The sequence below is a fragment of the Eriocheir sinensis genome, unplaced genomic scaffold, assembly GCF_024679095.1.
Source record: "Eriocheir sinensis breed Jianghai 21 unplaced genomic scaffold, ASM2467909v1 Scaffold779, whole genome shotgun sequence".
NCBI classification, from domain to species: domain Eukaryota; kingdom Metazoa; phylum Arthropoda; class Malacostraca; order Decapoda; family Varunidae; genus Eriocheir; species Eriocheir sinensis.
Genome location: NW_026112141.1, coordinates 1 through 20,651, shown reverse-complemented (window position 1 = coordinate 20,651; position 20,651 = coordinate 1). Strand labels below are relative to the sequence as shown.

Here is a 20,651-nt window from a genome sequence, read left to right as displayed (position 1 = left end):
CTCCTTCTTCTCTTCCTCCTCTGCAGTGTTTGGCCTGTAAGAAAGAGATGGGACTGTCAGACACTTCCAACTCTAACATTAACTATTTTTTAACCCAGTGCACAAGCTGAAAGTAAGAGGTTTTTGTTAATTAATAGCCATAGTAGAAAGGGTTTGTAGGAGTTACCCACAGCACCAGAACCAGTAGTTGCACATAACCTTAGATTAGTTACCCCACAGGACCTTACACACTTATATACTTATAGATGTAGCCTTCATAGATTACACTTAAGTAATTCCCACAGAATGCACCATTACACTTAGATTAGTTACCCCACAGAACCTTACACTTAAATACTTATAGATAATTAGCCTTCATAGATACACTTAACCCCTTCACTACGGCCGGGCCAAAACAGCGCCCCGGACCGTATCCGAGATCACCGTGCGCGCCAAATTTCAAATGTCGCTATTGAATATAACAAGTTTTCAGCCATAAACTCAACATAATCATCATGTATTATATACGAAAACATGCAGAATTAAATGGTGCACATAAAGAAACTCACTACGGCCAGGCCAAAACAGCGCCTCCGCGACGTATCTGGGATCGCCCTTCCCTTTGAGCGTAACAAAACCAATCATACATTACCTTAGCCCAGCTTGCATGGTAGTGTTGTCAAGTCCCCCTTCACCCAATCCACCCCTCTACAGCCTCCTGCAGTCTTCCTCCCCCACCTCTGCACAGACCTGAAAGAAAGTCTCATTAGTCAGATAAAGGTTCATCTCCCTGCAAGCACACACACACACACACACACACACACACACACACACACACACACACACACACACACACACACACACATTTGGGAAGGCTTTCATGTTGTATCAGGCCCTCCTCCTTCTCTCCTGCTTAAACAGACACCCTCGCCATAGACCGATAGGTCTTCTGGTGTCTGTTCTTCCTATGTATTCCTCCTCCTCCTCCTATCTTTTCTTGTGTCTCATGTTCTTCATTGAGGCCATTCACGGCTACTCCTGCAATAATAATAATAATAATAATAATAATAATAATAATAATAATAATAATAATAATAGTAAGAAGAATGGTTTTGGTATGGAAGGAAAGAGAGAGAGAGAGAGAGAGAGAGAGAGAGAGAGAGAGAGAGAGAGAGAGAGAGAGAGAGAGAGAGAGAGAGAGAGAGAGAGAGAGAGAGAAAATAAAATAAAACCAGAAATAGGTAGACAGAAAGGTAATTACAGAGAGAGAGAGAGAGAGAGAGAGAGAGAGAGAGAGAGAGAGAGAGAGAGAGAGAGAGAGAGAGAGAGAGAGAGAGAGAGAGAGAGAGAGAGAGAGAGAGAGAGAAAGAGAAACACACACAAAAAAAGAGAAAATAAAATAAAATAAAAATACCGTCAAACCTCGGTTTTCCTTAACTCACCTTACCTAACCTTCCCTAACCTAATCTAACCTTCCCTAACCTAATCTAACCTTACCTAACCTTCCCTAACCTAATCTAACCTTACCTAACCTTCCCTAACCTAACCTTCCCTAACCTAATCTAACCTTACCTAACCTTCCCTAACCTAATCTAACCTTACCTAACCTTCCCTAACCTAATCTAACCTTACCTAACCTTACCTAACCTAATCTAACCTTACCTAACCTTCCCTAACCTAATCTAACCTTACCTAACCTTCCCTAACCTAATCTAACCTTACCTAACCTTCCCTAACCTAATCTAACCTTACCTAACCTTCCCTAACCTAATCTAACCTTACCTAATCTAACCTTACCTAACCTTCCCTAACCTAATCTAACCTTACCTAACCTTCCCTAACCTAATCTAACCTTACCTAACATAATCTCATAGCTGGGCGTTATCGCGGTAAGTTATCGCGATACTTTATCGCTGATAATAAAATTGGGTTATCGGCCATCCGTTACTTAATTAAATATATATCAGTATCTTCGTTACTTTTGTAACCAAACTAGCAATAATCGCTACTTTTTTCCGCCTCTCAGAAAAAAACGTCTCCCTACACGTGGTGCCCGGTGTTGTATGAAAAAACTTCGGGGTATGAAATATCTTCGGTGAAGAGATTTCATACTTAGATCATCAACATTAAAACACTAGGTTATTTTTTTATGTTAGACTCAAAAAATCAATATATCAAAGAGAAAAATCATTTAACTTTGCCCAAAAAATGATTATTCACTGCCTCAAATTTGATATTCCACATTCGTTTGCGAGCATGCCATGGTATTGAAGGCACCCGGTGTTGTGTTATTTGGTGTCCCATCGTCAAAAGCTGGCGCTTTAGTTTACAAACACTAGTCTCTCATGAACAACGCATGTTCAGACCAGTAAGCGTTGCCCTGTACAGTCTCACAAAGCTTTTTAACACATTACGAGTACCTGCTGGAGGGCTGATTAACCATGCCTAACCTAAACTAACCTTACCTCACCTAATCTAACCTTGGCTAACCTAATCTAACCTTGCCTAACCTAGCTTTGCCTAACTTAATCTAACCTTAAACACACACACACACACACACACACATAGGCCTACTAAGCGTTATGGAGACGGGACAGCACGAACCTAGTACATCTCTTTTCCAGTATTTCACAACGAGGTATATACAACAAGGTAAATACACACATAGGCCTACCTTAATCTCAAATGCATCCCCTGTAGGTGAAGCCACATTCTTGTCGTATCAGGCCCTCCTCCTCCTCCTCCTCCTGTATCTCATGTTCAGACTTCTCGCATTCTTCATTGAGGCCATTCACAGCTACTCCTGCAATAATAATAATAATAATAATAATAATAATAATAATAACAATACATTCCACACTGAATTTAGCGTAGCAATCTATTATAGCATAACACCCCAATGTGTGTTACCCACCACACCACCACTAAACTCCAGCACACACACACACACACACACACACACACACACACACAGCCTTAAAATATTTACACAATCTTCTCAAAACACACACACACACACACACACACACACACACAGCCTTAAAATATTTACACAATCTCCTCAAAACACACACACACACACACACACAAAAAAACACACACGACCACAAAACACACACACACACAAACACACACAGCACATGAAATCGGGTGTGATTCTATAGTTTTACCAGGACACACACACACACACACACACACACACACACAAAAACGTACATGGAAAGAGGCGCTTCCGGGTGTGATTCTATAGTTTTACCAGGACACACACACACACACACACACACACACACACACACACACACACACACACACAGGCTTAAAATACTTACACAATATCCTCAAAACACACACACACACACACACTATGGCCATCCTCTGGTCCATGGGCCTTGTTTACTATGGCCCAGGCTGTACGTGGCATCGCTCGACCATGGCACCTTTATATAGGCCTACCCAGACACCATGGCACTGATACTAACCTTGAACATCACAAAATATGGCACTATGGACCATTATTTCTCCCCTCCAATGGCCCTCCGGTGGTCCATGGCCCTGGTTGAGTAAGGCCATGGCAGGGGCGTCTACCTAACTCTCTGTGGCACCCTCGTACACTTGGCACCATGGCACACAGTATCTTCCCTCTAATGGCCCCTCGGTGGTCCATGGCCCTTGAATACTACGGCCATACCCTTTGTGGCACTCACGTAGACACTTGGCGCTTAAACCACCCTTGAAAATCACAACTTGGCACCATGGCCCACAATATCTTCCGTCTAATGGCTTAATATTAACGCGTGTTGGGCAACGACGAGCTGGTACCTTCGTTTAGTAGGCCGTGCAGGTCATGGGGAAGGCTGTGGAGAATGTTGAGGTGGAGCAGGAGGTGGAGAAGGCAGTGGAGAAGGTGTTATATGGCGAGAACGATATATAAGCAGGACTGGACTGCCGCCATTTTAGATCACCAAGTCGAAATGAAAAACTTAAAAGAGTATATCATTCCGTAAGGGTTTGATCAAAACAAACCTCTATCGACAATATTAAAGCTTATTCACCAATTTTAGGAACGTCAGACAACATATTATTTATTTTTAGGCTCAGTAACGTAAGAAAAGTCTACAGCGCCCCTTCAAATATGGTAAAACACGCCACCAATATAAAAAAGAAAATACACGATACATTATAAAAACTATACACATATGAATTCACAGCACGAAACATTTTTAAACTAAACGAAAAATAAAAAACATCGTTCACCCTCCCCCTCCGCCCCCTACACCCCCTCCCCCGGGCCACCCTATAGACAACCCCCCCCTGCCCAAGACCCCTATCACCACCCCGGTGATACCACCCGACCACTCCCCCCCCCCTAAACACAAAATCGTTGATTACTCCGTTAATACTCAACCGATCGGATTCTAGTAAAGACCAAAATGTTCAGCGTCAAATACTACACCCGGGGAGCTCCACAAACACGAGGAAAACATGGACACAGCAAGAGGCGCAGGCGAAAACCGTTAAGACCGACCTTTGGACCGGTATAGCTCAATAACGAAAAAAGCTATCTTGATTCTGACAGCGCTATCGTGTTCTCCGGTAAACTCTACACCTTGTATCAGTTGCTCATCAAGAAATATCAAGAAATAAAAAAAAAGAACCAAACACGTTCAAAGTTAAATTTAAAAACGTCAAATTATAGCTCATGTCGGTTCAACTCGTGATACTTATTTCCATAAACGTATCTTCACTAGTGAAGGCGTGACAGGTGGTTAAAGAAATGACGTGTTGTCTCCAAAACTAAAGGTCGTAGCGAAGATTCGAGACCAGCGTTGTATTCATCGTTAAATTCTAAAACTTTCATTATCTATTGACGAATGAGAAAAAATAGATATTAAACGATGAACGTTGGATCAAAGTTAAAAAAAAACGCGAAAAACAGATCATACTAACTCCATAACTATTGGTCGTAGCGTCATTCTGAAGGCACCAGCGTGTTTCCCGTAACTGGTTCTCCCAGGCGACAATTGGGCATACAAAACTTTACAGTATTAAAAGAGTTATAGGCCTTCAAAGTTTCAGCACGTTTTTTTAAATCGTGGATATCTCCGTCAGTTTTAGGCTTAGCGCAATTCTGATAGCACCAGAAATTCTAATATTGTTTTCTTCACGTCTATGAACCTCTCTGATCAAGCTGCAGGCAAGAATAACGAAACTTGCATATTTGAAAAAAGATGGTTTTAGAGGAGGTGAAATTCTGGCCGTAAACACCGGAGAGTTTCATAACGGTGGAAACACAAAATCGTTCATAGCTCCGTTAATACTCTGCCGATCGGATTCTAATAAGCATCAAAATGTTCAGCGTCAAATTCTACACCAGATGAGTGCAACGAACACGAGAAAAAACGAGAGGATAAAATTGAGGGTTACGACCATTTCTCAGAATATAGCATGTAGCAGACCAGCGTTGCATTTCTTGTCAAAATATAAGACTTTTATTATATTTCGACGAAGAAGAAAGGATTGATAATAAACTAGCTAGTGACGTTGCCACAAATGTCGAAAAAGTGCGAAATTTCAAATCAATATATCTCTATACCCATTAGTGGTAGCGTAATTCTGAAAGCACCAGCGTGTTCGTCGGAATTTTTTCTATCAGTTGCTAATCGGGCATATTGCAACACGCATTGATTCAAGAGTTAGAGGCTTAGAAAGTTTTCGAAGGCTCTCACAAAACCGTTCATAACTCCGTCAGTTTTAGGCCTATCGCAATTCTGATAGCACCAGAAATTTTAGTATTTTTTTCTTCACGTACATCAACCTCTCTCATCAAACTGGAAGAAGGAATAACGATTTTTCAATTTTTTAACTTTTTCGTGTTAAGGCCTCGCGGGGGAAATGTGGTAGTTTAGCCCCGTAGAGTTGCCGAGGAGGGGGGTGAAATCTTTACCTGCTTATATCTCCGTCTGTGCCGCACGTAGAGCCTTCTTAAGGATACCAAAAGATTGCTCGTAAAATTACCTTTCTTTCCAGTGCCAAGAGGGTAAGAATTGTTTAGGAAACACTGAATGGCAGCGTCTTAGATTTAGCGACAGAAAATAAATCGTATCGCCATTAATACTCCCCGTAGAGGATTTCTGAGGATACGAGTGCCTTCTCAAGAAATTGGGTGGATGAGGATATTTCTAAACATCTAGAAGGCGAGCAGAAAACCAACCTGCAAGACTTGCTGAGAACAATAAGGAAAGAAAAGGAAAGGAAAAGAGTCGATTTGTTGGCTCCTGAACCATGATGTCCTCCCTGCTATCCTCAAGGAACACCCTCAGTTTGCACCAAGGTGGTGATGCCGTGTGTGGCAGCCTGAACTACTGCCGTGCTATACAAGGCTGTGATCTCTGCGGTATTTTACTTTAAGGACTAGTATTTACTCTATCTCTGTATTCATTCCCATCTAGTGCTTGGGCAATGTTCTCCGTCCCCACATTTTATTTTCTTATTGTCCAGGGGGAGGTACTGCCCCCTCCCTTGTTGTGCTTTCCTTCCTACCATTGTATCTTTTTAATTTCATGGTGCTACCTACACATGTATTAATAGTTGTATAATCACACTCTGTCCTGCCTGGGGGTTGGGATGGCATGTTCCTCCCTTCTCCCTTGTTGTTTACCTGCAACAATAAACTATCAATCAAACAATCAATAGCACAGAAGCATCGACCTGGCCAACAGCACCTGTACCTACCAGGGCAAAAGGGTTCAGTTTATATAAGAAAATATCGCTTATGTCATTGCCCTGCGATGGAAGTGGTCACGTGTAATGGTATCAACCCAGAGGCTCGGTTAGCTTTAAGTTCTATAACGCTATTTGCAAAATTAACTAAATAAAGTTGGTTGTCGGCCACAATTAATGGAGGGGCCGTGGCCAATGGATTGCTTTATAAGAGAATACGAGAAAACATACCTCTCACAACGCAAGTAACGGATAGATTAGTAGTAGTAGTAGTAGTAGTAGTAGTAGTGTTCCGACCTCACACGGGAAGGACATGATCTTACTACTCTTCTCGTTATCGGTGCTAAGTGCAATGTGCCCTCCAGCACTACGATACAGTGCAACGGACTTATACCGCCTGCGACGTGCCTCTGCCTACCCGCCAGTGAAAATGATCAAGAAACTAAACTCTTCCGAAACCGCAGTGCGAGAAAAGACAAACGTGTGCCTCACAACATACCCAGCAGACCAAGGAATACAAACACTTCGAGGTGCCGCGCCAGTGGTATGACCTACCCACCGTGCTCCTCTCCAACGTGACCACCACATACATACCACCAACATACCACTGGCGCGGCACCTCGAAGTGTTTGTATTTGGTCTGCTGGTTTCGGAAGAGTTTAGTTTCTTGACCACCAGTGCCGACGTTGTGGCGATAACAGAAGCATGGCAGATAATTCCAGAAGTTTGCAGCATCACCGACTACCAACTATTTCATCGCCTCAGGACAGGCAAGCGAGGTACGGGGGGTTAGTGCTTTACTGCCGCTCCCATCTGCACACCACCCTCCTTCCGGTGGAGCCCCCTGAGGGTGTCGAAACCCTCTGGGTGAGGCTGTCCCCCCCCTCCCACCCCCGCAACGTTGCCTCGATGCTCATCAGCCTTGTGTATCATCATTGTGCTGCCTCCGCCTCCACGCTAATCGACCACATCATAGAAAACACGGACCAACAGCGCACATTTTTTCCGTCAGCAAATGTAATGGTTTGTGGTGACTTCAATCAGCTTAAAACTAGTGACATAGAAGAACAACTAAACCTCACACAGGTGGTTAATTTCCCCACACACGGCCCAAACACCTTAGATCTAATCCTCACTGACCTGACGCACCTCTACCTCCCCCCTAAGCCCCTCCCCCCCATGGGACGGAGCACACACCTCTCAGTCCTGTGGACACCTGCACCCACCATTTCCAGCAAGGCTCCACCCATCACCAAGACCTACAGGCCGGCAACGGATTCAGCCACCCGTTCTTTCGGACAGTGGATCACGCACCACCGCTGGACTGAGGTTCTCACCGTGGAAGATGTCCATGACAAGTGGAAACGCTACACCGCCACCATCACCACAGCCTACCAACACTTCTTCCCATTGAAAGCACGAAGAGTCCATCCCTCAGACACCCCGTGGATCACACCCAGGATGAAACATATAGTCCTCTTTTCCTTCCTATTTCAGTTTTTAGCCTGTCTGTCATCCATCGCGGGTAATTACCTGTTGACCTGACTTCCCTGTGAGGTATAAACTGTTTCTGTCCTAATTTAATCTCCCTGACCAGACTATTGTACTCACCCTTCAAGCTACTGACCTGACTAGTGACCTCACCAGAGATTACCGCCCCTCCCTGCTCTGGGTCCTGACCTACTTCTGATCTCACTCCCTGTATGTGTGTGGAAGTGAGAATGGTTTGTTGGGTGATTAAAACGAGAGTGAGAGAGAGAGAGAGAGAGAGAGAGAGAGAGAGAGAGAGAGAGAGAGAGAGAGAGAGAGAGAGAGAGAGAATTGCTCGTTTGTGTAATTAATAGTCTCTTCTCATTTAAGTGATGTGAGTCATGCGCGCTGTGTTAGCAGCGGAAAGGCCTGAGGAATGAAGCGAGGTGAAGAAGCTGTTCCCGATTATGAGAGGGGCAGTTGGCCGCCAGCAAGCACACCAGAAGGAGGCCCCGCAAAGAAGGCCTTCATACCGCCCGGGGCGAGGTTCTGTGCGAGGCACCGTCGGCTGTGTGCCGGAGTCCGGAGTGCCCGCTGTTGGGAAGGCCTACGACGGCGGCGGCGAATCAGGGGAAGCGGACCACTGGCTACTGACGACTGGCGCAGCCCTTGTTACTTATTGCTGTTACTCAATTTAATTGCACTGCAAATAAACTGCACTGCAGAGAAAAGTGTTTGTTGTGCTCCTACTGGCCTCTACAAGCTATCTAGGCATTATGTCTGAGCACTCCCTCGACCTGAAATTGATACCACAGTATGACGGCAGTGGCACTGCGTCTGTGGTGGAATGGATAGAAAAACTAGAACTCGTCTGCAAGTTACGGAAAATTGATGATGTGGCCAGTGTGATCCCTCTTCGCCTTTCTGGGGGTGCATTTGCTGTTTATCTTCAATTAGGAAAAGAAGAAGAAAGAGAAGATAAGGGAAGCACTTCTGGCCGCATTTGCCGCGGACCCCTATGCAGCCTATGAACAGTTCGTCAGCCGAAAATTGACACCAGGTGAAAGTCCTGACGTCTTTCTAGCTGAGCTGCGGCGCCTGTCTTCTCTGTTTGGCGGGATGTCTGAGAAGGGCCTGGCTTGTGCATTTGTTTCTGGCCTTCCAGAGAGTGTTCGGCAGTTACTTAGAGCTGGATCACGAATGGAGGCACTGGACATTGGACAGCTCCTAACTCGAGCGAGGGCTGTCATACGAGATGATGGGACTTCTGGTATTCAGGAAGCATGTCTTGCCGCCCAAGGAGACGGTAAACAGATCAGCGCCTCCAATCAACGATGTTACATCTGCGACGGCGTGAACCACTTTGCCAGGAACTGCTTGGCTCGTCGTGGGGAAGCAGGCACCAACAGAGGACTTTCTCAGAGACGCCGTGTGCGGTGCTATCGTTGTGGTGTTTGGGGCCATGTTTCATCAGCGTGCTCGGGAAACGCGAGTGGAGGGGAGGCGTCAGCGCCAGTCTCTCCTCAGAAAGATTAGTGAAAGAGGCGCTACCAACTACAGTAGTGACATTGAACGGGGACAAGCACAGCGTATTGGTTGATACTGGCTGCTCTCGATGCGTGGCTCATGTCTCCTGCTGTAAGAATTGGAAGAAAGAGGCAGTGTCCATCCTGAATATTAGTGGAAGGAACAGCAGTGTGAGGGCACATGTTTTGTAAGAATCCAATTGGGTAACGGTGCTGTTGCCGAGGTTGAAGTGATTGTTGTTAGTGTCAAACCACTAGGATTCACGTTTATACTAGGAATGAACGGCATTACTGCACTCGGTGGTGTTTTCATCAATGGACGTGAAGTGCGGTTTGGGACAGCAAATACAAATGTGTGCCGCAGCGGTTGGTAAAGTGATAGAGGAACGAGACTTCACTGCATCTTACGACACAGCAAGTCGCTCCTGGACAGCGGCATGGAAGTGGTCAAACGGTAAAGAGCCAGGCCTTCTGAAAAACCAGATGGAGGCATACGGAGTCCCCCGCGGAGTGAGAGCACAGTATGAAGAAGAAATCGATAAGTGGATAGAAGACAAATGGATTGTGCCATTAGTCGAAAGAAATCACGGTCCAGCAAAGGACTCATCCCTTTGATGGTTGTTATACAACACAACAAAGGGAAGGTGAGGCCCGTACTCGATTTCAGGGAGCTGAATTCCTACATAGACACCTTTACAGCGGATGCGGATGTCTGTGCAGACAAAATACGGGAATGGCGAAGGAAAGGAACAAACGTGTCTATTGTAGATCTAAAGAAGGCCTACCTACAAATACACATTCACGAATCTCTCTGGCCATATCAGACTGTGATGTATAAAGGCCGCAGGTATTGCCTTACTCGTCTGGGATTCGGCCTGAATGTTGCTCCATTAGTGATGAAAGCAGTGCTCAACAGCGTGTTATCACAAGATCCTGATGTGAGGCGGGGAACGTCGGCCTACATTGACGACATCATAGTAAACGAAGACATCGTTGCTGCCAACCGTGTTTTAGAACATCTTGAACAATATGGACTGGCTGCCAAAACCCCGAGCGTGTGGCTGAAGGAGCAAGAGTGTTGGGCTTGAAGGTTTGGGGAGCATCACTCACTGGCTTGGGGTCGTGATGGCAGGATAAGCGAATTACCTGAACAGCTCACTCGAAGAAGTGTGTTTTCCTACTGTGGAAAATTGGTTGGTCACTTTCCAGTGTGCGGATGGTTGAGAGTGGCATCTGCCTATGTGAAGAGAAGGGTTAATCTTTCAACGCGAGGATGGGATGATGCCGTTGTTGGTGAGGAACCACGGATGCTGCTAACAGAGATCTTGACTAGGGTAAAGAAGGACGACCCAGCTCGAGGCAGGTGGGATGTTAAAGGAGACACTGCAAGAGTGTGGGTGGATCCAAGTTCCTGGCTCTAGGCGCAGCGGTTGAGGTGGACGGTGCATCATCGAAGACGCTAGCTGGCTTCGCCCTGAAGGCACGGATCATATAAATATGGCAGAACTCGATTCAGTCATCAAGGGACTCAACCTTGCACTAGCTTGGCAGATGAAAACTGTGGAATTAATGAGTGACTCTACCACTGTGTGTCGGTGGGTAGAGGATGCCCTCACTGGTCGTGCAAGGCTGAAAACGAAAGCGGCTAGCGAAATGTTGATACGTAGACGCCTTGGCATCATTGTGTCCCTGGTCAAGGAGTGCGGTCTATCGCTTTCCATCACGCGAATATCGTCCGCGGAGAACAAAGCAGACTCCTCACACGTGTGCCCCAGCGATGGCTGAAAGCATCATCAACAGTCGATCTGTCACCGTCAGTTTGTGCCATTGCTGCAGACCCTGCTATTGATCAGTTAGTAGCAGACGTTCACCATTCTCGAGGTCATCCTGGTGTGAGACGGACTCTTTACTTCGCGAGGAGGGTCAACCCGGCAGTAACCAGGGGACAGGTGCGCTCAATTACTACCACCTGTCAGGAATGCCTATCTATCGACCCGGCGCCTGCGAAGTGGCATACTGGTGACTTGCCCGTGACTGGCATTTGGCAAAGAGTCGGGATGGACATCACGCACTGCAGAGGACAGTCTTATCTCTCACTGATAGACTGTGGACCATCACGCTTCACCATTTGGCACCTGCTTCAGCTTCAGACAAGTGATTGCGTCATTAAGCACCTGGAAGCGGTGTTCTTTGAACGTGGGGCGCCGCAGGAGCTACTGACGGATAACGACACAGCTTTTCGCAGTAAGTTGTTTTCTCAGTTCGCCTTGCGGTGGAATGTGCGTGTCCACTATAGGGGAGCCTATGCCCCATCTGGTAATGGTATAGTGGAACGCTGCCACCGTACTGTGAAGGTGATTGCGGCAAGGAAAGGCTGTTCGATAGCAGAGGCAGTGTATCTATACAACATCACGCCTTCTGATGATTGTACGCAGTCTTCCGCTCCAGGAAATGTAATCTACAATTACGCCATGAGAGTGCGAGGAGAGGCTGAAATAGAAAGAAATGTCAGGGTACAACACAATCCTTACCAAATGGGAGATAATGTATGGGTGAAGCCGCCAAGAGGACGCTGCGACGACCGATATAAGGAGGGCACGGTGACCAGTATTGTTTCTGATCAAGTTGCGGAGGTGGATCAAATTCCGCGGCATGTCAAGGATCTCCGGAAGCGTAGTTCGAGCCGTCAACGACAAGAGCAAGATATTATCGCCTCTGAAAGTAGTGACGATGAATTGATAATGGCGTTCCCTGTTCAAGATGATGCCGACGTGGGTCAACGGAGGGTTATCGAGGAAGGGGAGGCAGAACAACCATTAAGACGTTCGACCAGGATAGCAAGACGGCGACAGTGTTTAGTATGTGATTGATATATCACGGGGAGTATGTGTGGAAGTGAGAATGGTTTGTTGGGTGATTAAAACGAGAGAGAGAGAGAGAGAGAGAGAGAGAGAGAGAGAGAGAGAGAGAGAGAGAATTGCTCGTTTGTGTAATTAATAGCCTCTTCTCATTTAAGTGATGTGAGTCATGCGCGCTGTGTTAGCAGCGGAAAGGCCTGAGGAATGAAGCGAGGTGAAGAAGCTGTTCCCGATTATGAGAGGGGCAGTTGGCCGCCAGCAAGCACACCAGAAGGAGGCCCCGCAAAGAAGGCCTTCATACCGCCCGGGGCGAGGTTCTGTGCGAGGCACCGTCGGCTGTGTGCCGGAGTCCGGAGTGCCCGCTGTTGGGAAGGCCTACGACGGCGGCGGCGAATCAGGGGAAGCGGACCACTGGCTACTGACGACTGGCGCAGCCCTTGTTACTTATTGCTGTTACTCAATTTAATTGCACTGCAAATAAACTGCACTGCAGAGAAAAGTGTTTGTTGTGCTCCTACTGGCCTCTACACTCCCCTAAGCTTCTGCAGCTGATTTCTTAACCCCTCATAGTCTGCCTTCCTGAAGTCAGGTATTAATGTGTTGTTACTGCTTACTCTATCCTCCCATTTAATATTAAATCTAATTTCCTTATGATCACTGTTACCTAATGAATCCCCAACCTCAATGTTGCTTATTATGTCCTCTCTATTAGTTAACGACAAATCCAAAATATTTTCTTCCCTCGTTGGTGTTCTAATTAACTGCTTAAGGAAACTATCCTGTATCACATCTAACAAATCCTGTGCCTCTTGGTCTCCGGATAAAGTATCCCACTCTATGTTCCTATCATTGAAATCCCCAATTACACACACATTCCTATATCTTGACGCCTATCTTCCTTGATTAAGTTGTTAATGACACACTTAGATTGTCCCTGCCGAAGAGTGCGACCCCACCCCCCTCCCTGCCTATTCGATCTGGCTGTATAAATGTTTATTTATCACTTTATAAGCTGTCTACGGCCATGGGAAGACCTCCACCTACTGTCCTATGCCTGTACCTTCCTTACGACTGCTGGAGAACAAATGTATCACGCCTATAACGTAAGAAATGAAGGAAAAGAGAGGCGGCCTTAGTTGATGATGAAGGATTTACCCCCTAAAAAGGGAGAACGGGCCTTAGTTGAATCTAGCGGGCCAGGGAGGGCGATGCCAGCTATACGACAACTCCTTCAGACACAACAATAAAATGACGTTTAGGAGCTCAGATCAATCCTTTCCGCTCGTATAACCTACACCAACAGTTAGGCTTCATGCACAGTGTTTGCTTGGGTACGGTAACTGACGTGAGTGGGATTGTGTTCAGCCAGAAGCCGGGTGATACAATGTACTGGGAAGGCCTGACTGGAAGTGTATTGGACTGGCTGCGGGGAGACGGTGGGCGGGGCATGCGGCGGGGAGGGGAGGCTGTATTTACGCTGATTTATCCTTTTATGAGCTGTCTATGGCGATGGGAAGACCTCCACGTACAATATTATACCTGCAGCTTCCTTAACAGTGATGGAAAACTAATGTATCACGCCCAAACGCCCACACACACGGGAGTTCACGGGTGCGCTGGGCGGGGAGGGGAGCTAGGCTGTATATACGCTGATTTACCCTTTATGAGCTGTTTATGGCGATGGGAAGACCTCCACGTACAATATTATACCTGCAGCTTCCTTAACAGTGATGGAAAACTAATGTATCACGCCCAAACGCCCACACACACGGGAGTTCACGGGTGCGCTGGGCGGGGAGGGGAGGCTGTATATACGCTGATTTACCCTTTATGAGCTGTCTATGGCGATGGGAAGACCTCCACGTACAATATTATACCTGCAGCTTCCTTAACAGTGATGGAAAACTAATGTATCACGCCCAAACGCCCACACACACGGGAGTTCACGGGTGCGCTGGGCGGGGAGGGGAGGCTGTATATACGCTGATTTACCCTTTATGAGCTGTTTATGGCGATGGGAAGACCTCCACGTACAATATTATACCTACAGCTTCCTCATTAGTGCTAGAAATCTAATGTATCACGCCCAAACGCCCACACACAGCTCAAACACACGGGAGTTCACAGGGTGCGCTGGGCGGGGCTTCTGGCTGGACGGGAGGCTGTATACACGCTGATTTACCCCTTTATGAGCTGTCTATGGCGCTGAGAAGACCTCCACGTACAATATTATACCTACAGCTTCCTTATTAGTGCTAGAAATCTAATGTATCACACCCAAAACGCCCACACACACACCCCAAGCACACGTACGGGAGTTCACGGAGTACGTTGGGAGGGACTTCTTGGCGGCTGAGAGTAGGCAATATAGACGTTGAATAATCGCTTTATATACTGTCTGTGGCTATGGAAACACCTCCACGTACTGTCCTATACCTGTACGTTCCTTGTGGCTACAGGAAAAGCAATGTACCACGCCCCGGACGCCCAGAAATAGCCCGAAATTAGCCTGAATGCACGGCGAAAAAACACGACTTGGGCTTTGAATTCTCACCTCGTCCCCTGCTGAATGAATGGCATACCAGGCGTGTTTGCTCACAGGGGGCAGCACTGACCGGGGCTCCTTTTTTTTGTTTCTTTTTTTATTTCCGAAGATTGACATAAGCTAATAGAGTGACTTATCCCTTAAACGCCTCATATCTAACCCTTGAACCCACGTGAGGATGTGTTATATCTATCAGTCTTACGTGTACTGTGCGTGTGTGTGTGTGTGTGTGTATAGGGAGAAGTGAGGGGCTGTGAACGGTTCGTGTGAGAAGGGGAAGGAAAGTGAAGGGGAGAGGTGAAGGAGGGGAGGAAAGGGGGGAAGGGGGAGGAGGTGATTACCCAATGCCATAATCATTCGTTAGTCATATATTGCTTACTCAGAGGAGGAGGGGGTTAGGGAGGAAGGAGGGAAGGAGAGGAGGAAAGGGAGGAAGAGGGGGAGGGGGAGGGAAGGAAGGAGAGAGAGGGGTAGGTAACGGGAAGGTGTGTGTGTGTGTGTGTGTGTTTTCCTAGGCTGTCAATCTCTCTCTCTCTCTCTCTCGTCGCCAGGTGTGTCCGATCAAATCCTTTTTAATTCCGTATGAACGATCGAGTAAATGAGGTGACCAAAGGCTTGACCCAAATATAAATAAATAAATAAAAGAACGAGAAAGAAAAGGAAGAATAAGATGGATTGAAAAAAAAATGCAATGATTTAATAGATAATAGTAACACACACACACACACACACACACACACACACACACACACACACACACACACACACACACACACACACACACACACACAGCCTGTCAGGAGGGGCCACACAATGGGAAGAGCCCAGCCAGCCCTCGCACCCCTCAACCCCTCTCATCTCCCCTCTCCACCTGTCACCCCTTCATCTTTTCTGTCCTGTCCAACCACACGTAGATTACTAGTAGCGGTAGTAAAGACACCCTCGCCATAGACTGATAGGTCTTCTGGTGTCTGTTCTTCCTATGTATTCATCTCCTCCCCCATCCCCTCCCTTCTCCCTTCTTACCCATTCCCTCCCTCTCCCCATTCACCCCCACGCTTCCTCCTCTTCCCCTCACCTCCCCTTCCTCCCCATCCCCCTTCACCTCTCATCCAACCACCTGCCACATCCCTCCCTCCATCACTATAACATCACCAGTACCTATCACCTTCCCATCACCATATAAAGGATCACTATCGTCTGTTATCAATATTTCTCCTCCTCCCTCCACCCTCTCTCCCAAGTCCAGTAATATTCCTTCAAACAACTACAAGGTCAATCTATATTATACCCTCTAGTTGAAGCCAGTCTCCTGCCCCCATTCTCATATTTTGCCCTAATCTAATATGTACCATCTAGTTAATCAATCTGGTAATATTCCTTCAAACAACTACAGATTCCCTTCTTTACACTGGGCATGGGAAGGTAAATCTCACTTGCTTTAACCCTTCACTGTGGATTTCCTACAAGAAGACATCACCAAGCTACAGGAGTGGAGCAAAAAGTGGCTGCTACAATTCAGTGAAGAAAAATATATAGTCCTGCACCTTGGGAGGGGATATCCAGCACACCAGTACCACGTGGGAAGCACTCCACTATCCACCACAGAGGCAGAGAATGATCTGGGAGTACATGTTACCAGGCTACCAGTGAAGGCGAAATCCATGCCAATCACAGCGGACGGGTAAAAACATTTGCTAATAATATGAACTGTCCGAGAAAACATGAAAAACAATGGAGTAGATACCAACCTTCAGCTTTGGGATGACCACAGACACATACATTTATTTTAAGGTGGATGTCATTATTTAGATCCATGAAAGGGGCATCAAAACATAAAAATGACCCAAACACTCCCTCAATGACACAACACATGAGGGACAGTAACCAGATTCTGTGCAGTGTAGCGCAGAGGACGCCGAGACAAACACAAAGACTCTGGGGTCAAAACGTTGGCCAGCGGCTGTAATAAGTAACTCATTTTTTCAACCCTTGTTACGTCTACGCTGCTGACGTAGAATGCAGGTAAACATTTTATTCAACTTTCTTTTCCTTATTATTTGGTTGTTTTGTACAGAGATCAGAATTTAGTACCCTTACTGCTAACATGGGAGCATATGCGGGAAACAACAGAATGTTTGAGCCCTCTCAACCTTTGTGTTCTCATAAGACTGAGACACTTTCATGGAGTATAAGATACTTATTTTCGTGACTGGACTTTTTTTCCACACCACCTCTGAGGTAAAAGTCCCAGGCGCGTTTTTATTTAAGAGGTGTCCCCTGAAGGCCTAATCCTCTCTTTGATCTTTGATCAGAAAATTCATTAGTTGGGTTGTTGACAAGTTGGCAACACAGCGGGTTTATGCGTTTATACGTTTTTAAATGGAAGCAGCAGTAAGTTATTGCAGTAAGAGTTGTTACAATAGCAGAAGCAGCACAGGTCATTATGCGTTAGCAGTACGGGTCGTTGCGGCAGCGGAAAAAACACGAGTTGCTATGCGTCATGCAGCAGAAGAGGTCGTTGCAACAGCGGAAAAAACACGGGTTGCTATGCATCATGCAGCAGAACGGGTCGTTGCAACAGCGGAAAAAACACGAGTTGCTATGCGTCATGCAGCAGTATGGGTTATTATGCAGAAGCAGAATGGGTTGCTGCGACGAGAGCGCCACAGTATCACCCAGCACCTAAATATATTCCATCAATACTCTTACACTCTAACACGGTGTGGAGTCGGATATAAAAAAATTTGACTCCACCCCCTCCCCCTTACCCTTGTCTGGTGCAGTGGTAGGGAAATTAAAGCCCGCAACACCACATCGCACCACAATAAATGAACCACACCTCACCTTAATTAACGAGCCACACCGCACCACAGTAAACGAACCATACCGCACTACAATAAACGAACCATACCTCACCTTAATTAACGAACCACATCGCACCACAATAAATGACCCACACCTCACCTTAATTAACGAGCCACACCGCACCACAGTAAACGAACCATACCTCACCTTAATTAACGAACCACACCACACCACAATAAATGGACCACACCTCACCTTAATTAACGAGCCGCACCGCACCACAGTAAACGAACCATACCGCACTACAATAAACGAACCATACCTCACCTTAATTAACGAACCACACCGCACCACAGTAAACGAACCACATCGCACCACAGTAAACAAACCACACAGCACCACAATAAAGGAGTCGGAGAGCATTTTACCGTCTCCAACTCCAGGCAAAAGTAGGCTACACACTTGTACCATTAAATATACCTTAAAGTACGTTATATCAGGCTTAAATATACCCTTAGTAAATTCATCACACTTCAGGTATAGACAGAAAAAAATCCCCTCCTCCTGTTTTGCCTCTTCTTTCTTCTTGTCTTCTTTATTCTTGTCTTCTTTTCCTCTTCATTGACTAGGCTCTCTTGCAGGCCTGGAAAAAATGGTACTGTCAGTCGCTTCCACATCAACTATTTCAAAAACACCAAAAAGGAGATCAACTGAGTTCCAGTGAATGTGTTTTCTACGTTCATGGTACAAAAGAAGGGTCGTCTACCTCTACCACCAGGGTCTTAAAACTACCTGTGGAAAGACACAGAAATCCCTTGTCAAATATGTGAGCTTAAGTGCTGAAATGGTTTATTTAAGTATGCCCCAAAATTTGTTAATCAGAGAAAGGTTTACATTTTCTGCAAACTGAAAAGGGTCAAACTGCCACCAGGGTCTTAAAGCTACCCGTGGAAAGGCACAGGAATCCCATGAAAGCCTAGTCAAATATATGCAAGCTTGGGCGCCATAATGTTATGTTAATCTTAACCCAGTAGCAGCGGGGATCATGTTTCTTAATGGTCCCTCTAAGCGAGAAAAATGAGAAAAAAATCACCCCTCACACAAACCATTTCATAATATATATATCAAAGTATTTGTGATCAGATTATGTATCATCTATTTTGGGGGGTTTAAATCATGGCACAAATTTGGCCCGTCGCTGCTACACGGTAAAGCCACAAATTTGGCCCGTCGCTGCTACCGGGTTAAAATATGTCTGGAATTAGGAAGGTTTACACTTGCAGAAGACTTCACGCTAAATGAATTCAAGTCCAACAGCACAATGAGACCTCTACCCATAATAATCCATATGAAAAAGTTTTGATTGCAACGAAAGAAATCTGTCGGTACCTTAACCAGCTGTGTGTGGGGGTGGTGCCGTCGTCTCCTTCCCCAACACACACACACCGCCTCCTGCAGTCATCTTCCTCCTCTTCACAGCATCGACCATCTGGCTGCCTGGAAGAAACTCTCTTGTTAGTCTAATGAAGGTTACATTTTCCGAGTCTACACGAGTTTGTGATTATCCAGGATGAGTGAGACAGAAGTTGGTGTTCAGAGATGCTCCCACCTCTCTCATTAACTATTTCCAAATGTTAAAAAGAGATCAGCGATGTTCTAATGAGTGTTTTATTAGGTTCATGGCACAGAAGAAGGGTCAAGCTACACTTCCACCTCTCTCATTAACTATATCCAAGTGCTAAAAAAGAGATCAGCAATGTTTTAATGAGTGTTTTATTAGGTTCATGGCACAGAAGAAGGGTCAAGCTACCACAGGATCATTAACCCAGTAGCAGCGACGGGATAAATTTGTGGCTTCACCGAGTAGCAGCGAAGAGCCTGGGAGTGTATGTTACCGGGCTACCAGTGAAGGGATATCCAGCACACCAATACCACATGGGAAACACTCCACTATCCACCACAGAGCCAGAGAGAGACCTGGGAGTGTATGTTACCAGGCTACCAGTGAAGGGATATCCAGCACACCAATACCACATGGGAAACACTCCACTATCCACCACAGAGCCAGAGAAAGACCTGGGAGTGTATGTTACCAGGCTACCAGTGAAGGGATATCCAGCACACCAATACCACATGGGAAACACTCCACTATCCACCACAGAGCCAGAGAAAGACCTGGGAGTGTATGTTACCAGGCTACCAGTGAAGGGATATCCAGCACACCAATACCACATGGGAAACACTCCACTATCCACCACAGAGCCAGAGAAAGACCTGGGAGTGTATGTTACCAGGCTACCAGTGAAGGGATATCCAGCACACCAATACCACATGGGAAACACTCCACTATCCGCCACAGAGCCAGAGAGAGACCTGGGAGTGCATGTTACCAGGCTATCAGTGAAGGCCAAATCCATGCCAATCGCAGTGGCCGGGTTAAAAGTGTCACAAGTAAATTAAATATGAATGGTAAAAATCCAGGATAAAGAGATAGAGCTCACCTTTCTGTTCCTGCGTCTCTGCTTCTTGTCTCTTGCCTCCTCGTGCTTGAGTCGTCTCTCCCTGCGCCTCCCTTCACCTCCTCGTCCTGGTGCTCCTCCTCCGTTCCCCGGCCAGCCAGGGGAGGAGGAGGGTAAGAGAAGAGACGAAAATTAGTGCACATCCCTAAACAGAGGGTGCAAAACCTAATACAATCTCGCCACCTTCGTAAAGAAACCGCCTAAGTCGTTATTTTCTATTTTTCAA

General features: G+C 46.2%; 3 long non-coding RNA genes across 9 annotated transcripts; all 3 read right to left on the bottom strand.

Annotated features, from left to right (window-relative positions):
- Positions 1-46: 46 nt before the first annotated feature.
- On the bottom strand, positions 47-3,936 carry LOC126994344 (uncharacterized). Of its 3 annotated transcripts, none has more exons than XR_007749019.1 (3): positions 3,799-3,936; positions 2,654-2,782; positions 47-1,017 (listed from the first exon to the last, which is right to left on the bottom strand). It is a non-coding gene; the product is annotated as an uncharacterized LOC126994344 (long non-coding RNA). The 3 variants fall into 3 exon arrangements; XR_007749017.1 differs by lacking the exon at positions 3,799-3,936 and adding an exon at positions 3,459-3,783; XR_007749018.1 differs by lacking the exon at positions 3,799-3,936 and adding an exon at positions 3,459-3,781 and having other exon boundaries at positions 47-729.
- On the bottom strand, positions 1,351-2,640 carry LOC126994345 (uncharacterized). 3 transcript variants are annotated; one of them, XR_007749021.1, is made up of 3 exons: positions 1,807-2,640; positions 1,627-1,761; positions 1,351-1,521 (listed from the first exon to the last, which is right to left on the bottom strand). It is a non-coding gene; the product is annotated as an uncharacterized LOC126994345 (long non-coding RNA). The 3 variants fall into 3 exon arrangements; XR_007749022.1 differs by having other exon boundaries at positions 1,627-1,736; positions 1,822-2,640; XR_007749020.1 differs by having other exon boundaries at positions 1,497-1,616; positions 1,647-1,761.
- A 12,518-nt stretch (positions 3,937-16,454) lies between the features above and the next one.
- On the bottom strand, positions 16,455-20,619 carry LOC126994343 (uncharacterized). 3 transcript variants are annotated; one of them, XR_007749016.1, is made up of 4 exons: positions 20,408-20,619; positions 19,296-19,403; positions 18,066-18,549; positions 16,455-18,017 (listed from the first exon to the last, which is right to left on the bottom strand). It is a non-coding gene; the product is annotated as an uncharacterized LOC126994343 (long non-coding RNA). The 3 variants fall into 3 exon arrangements; XR_007749015.1 differs by having other exon boundaries at positions 16,455-18,108; positions 18,205-18,549; XR_007749014.1 differs by having other exon boundaries at positions 16,455-18,549; positions 20,408-20,611.
- Positions 20,620-20,651: the final 32 nt, after the last annotated feature.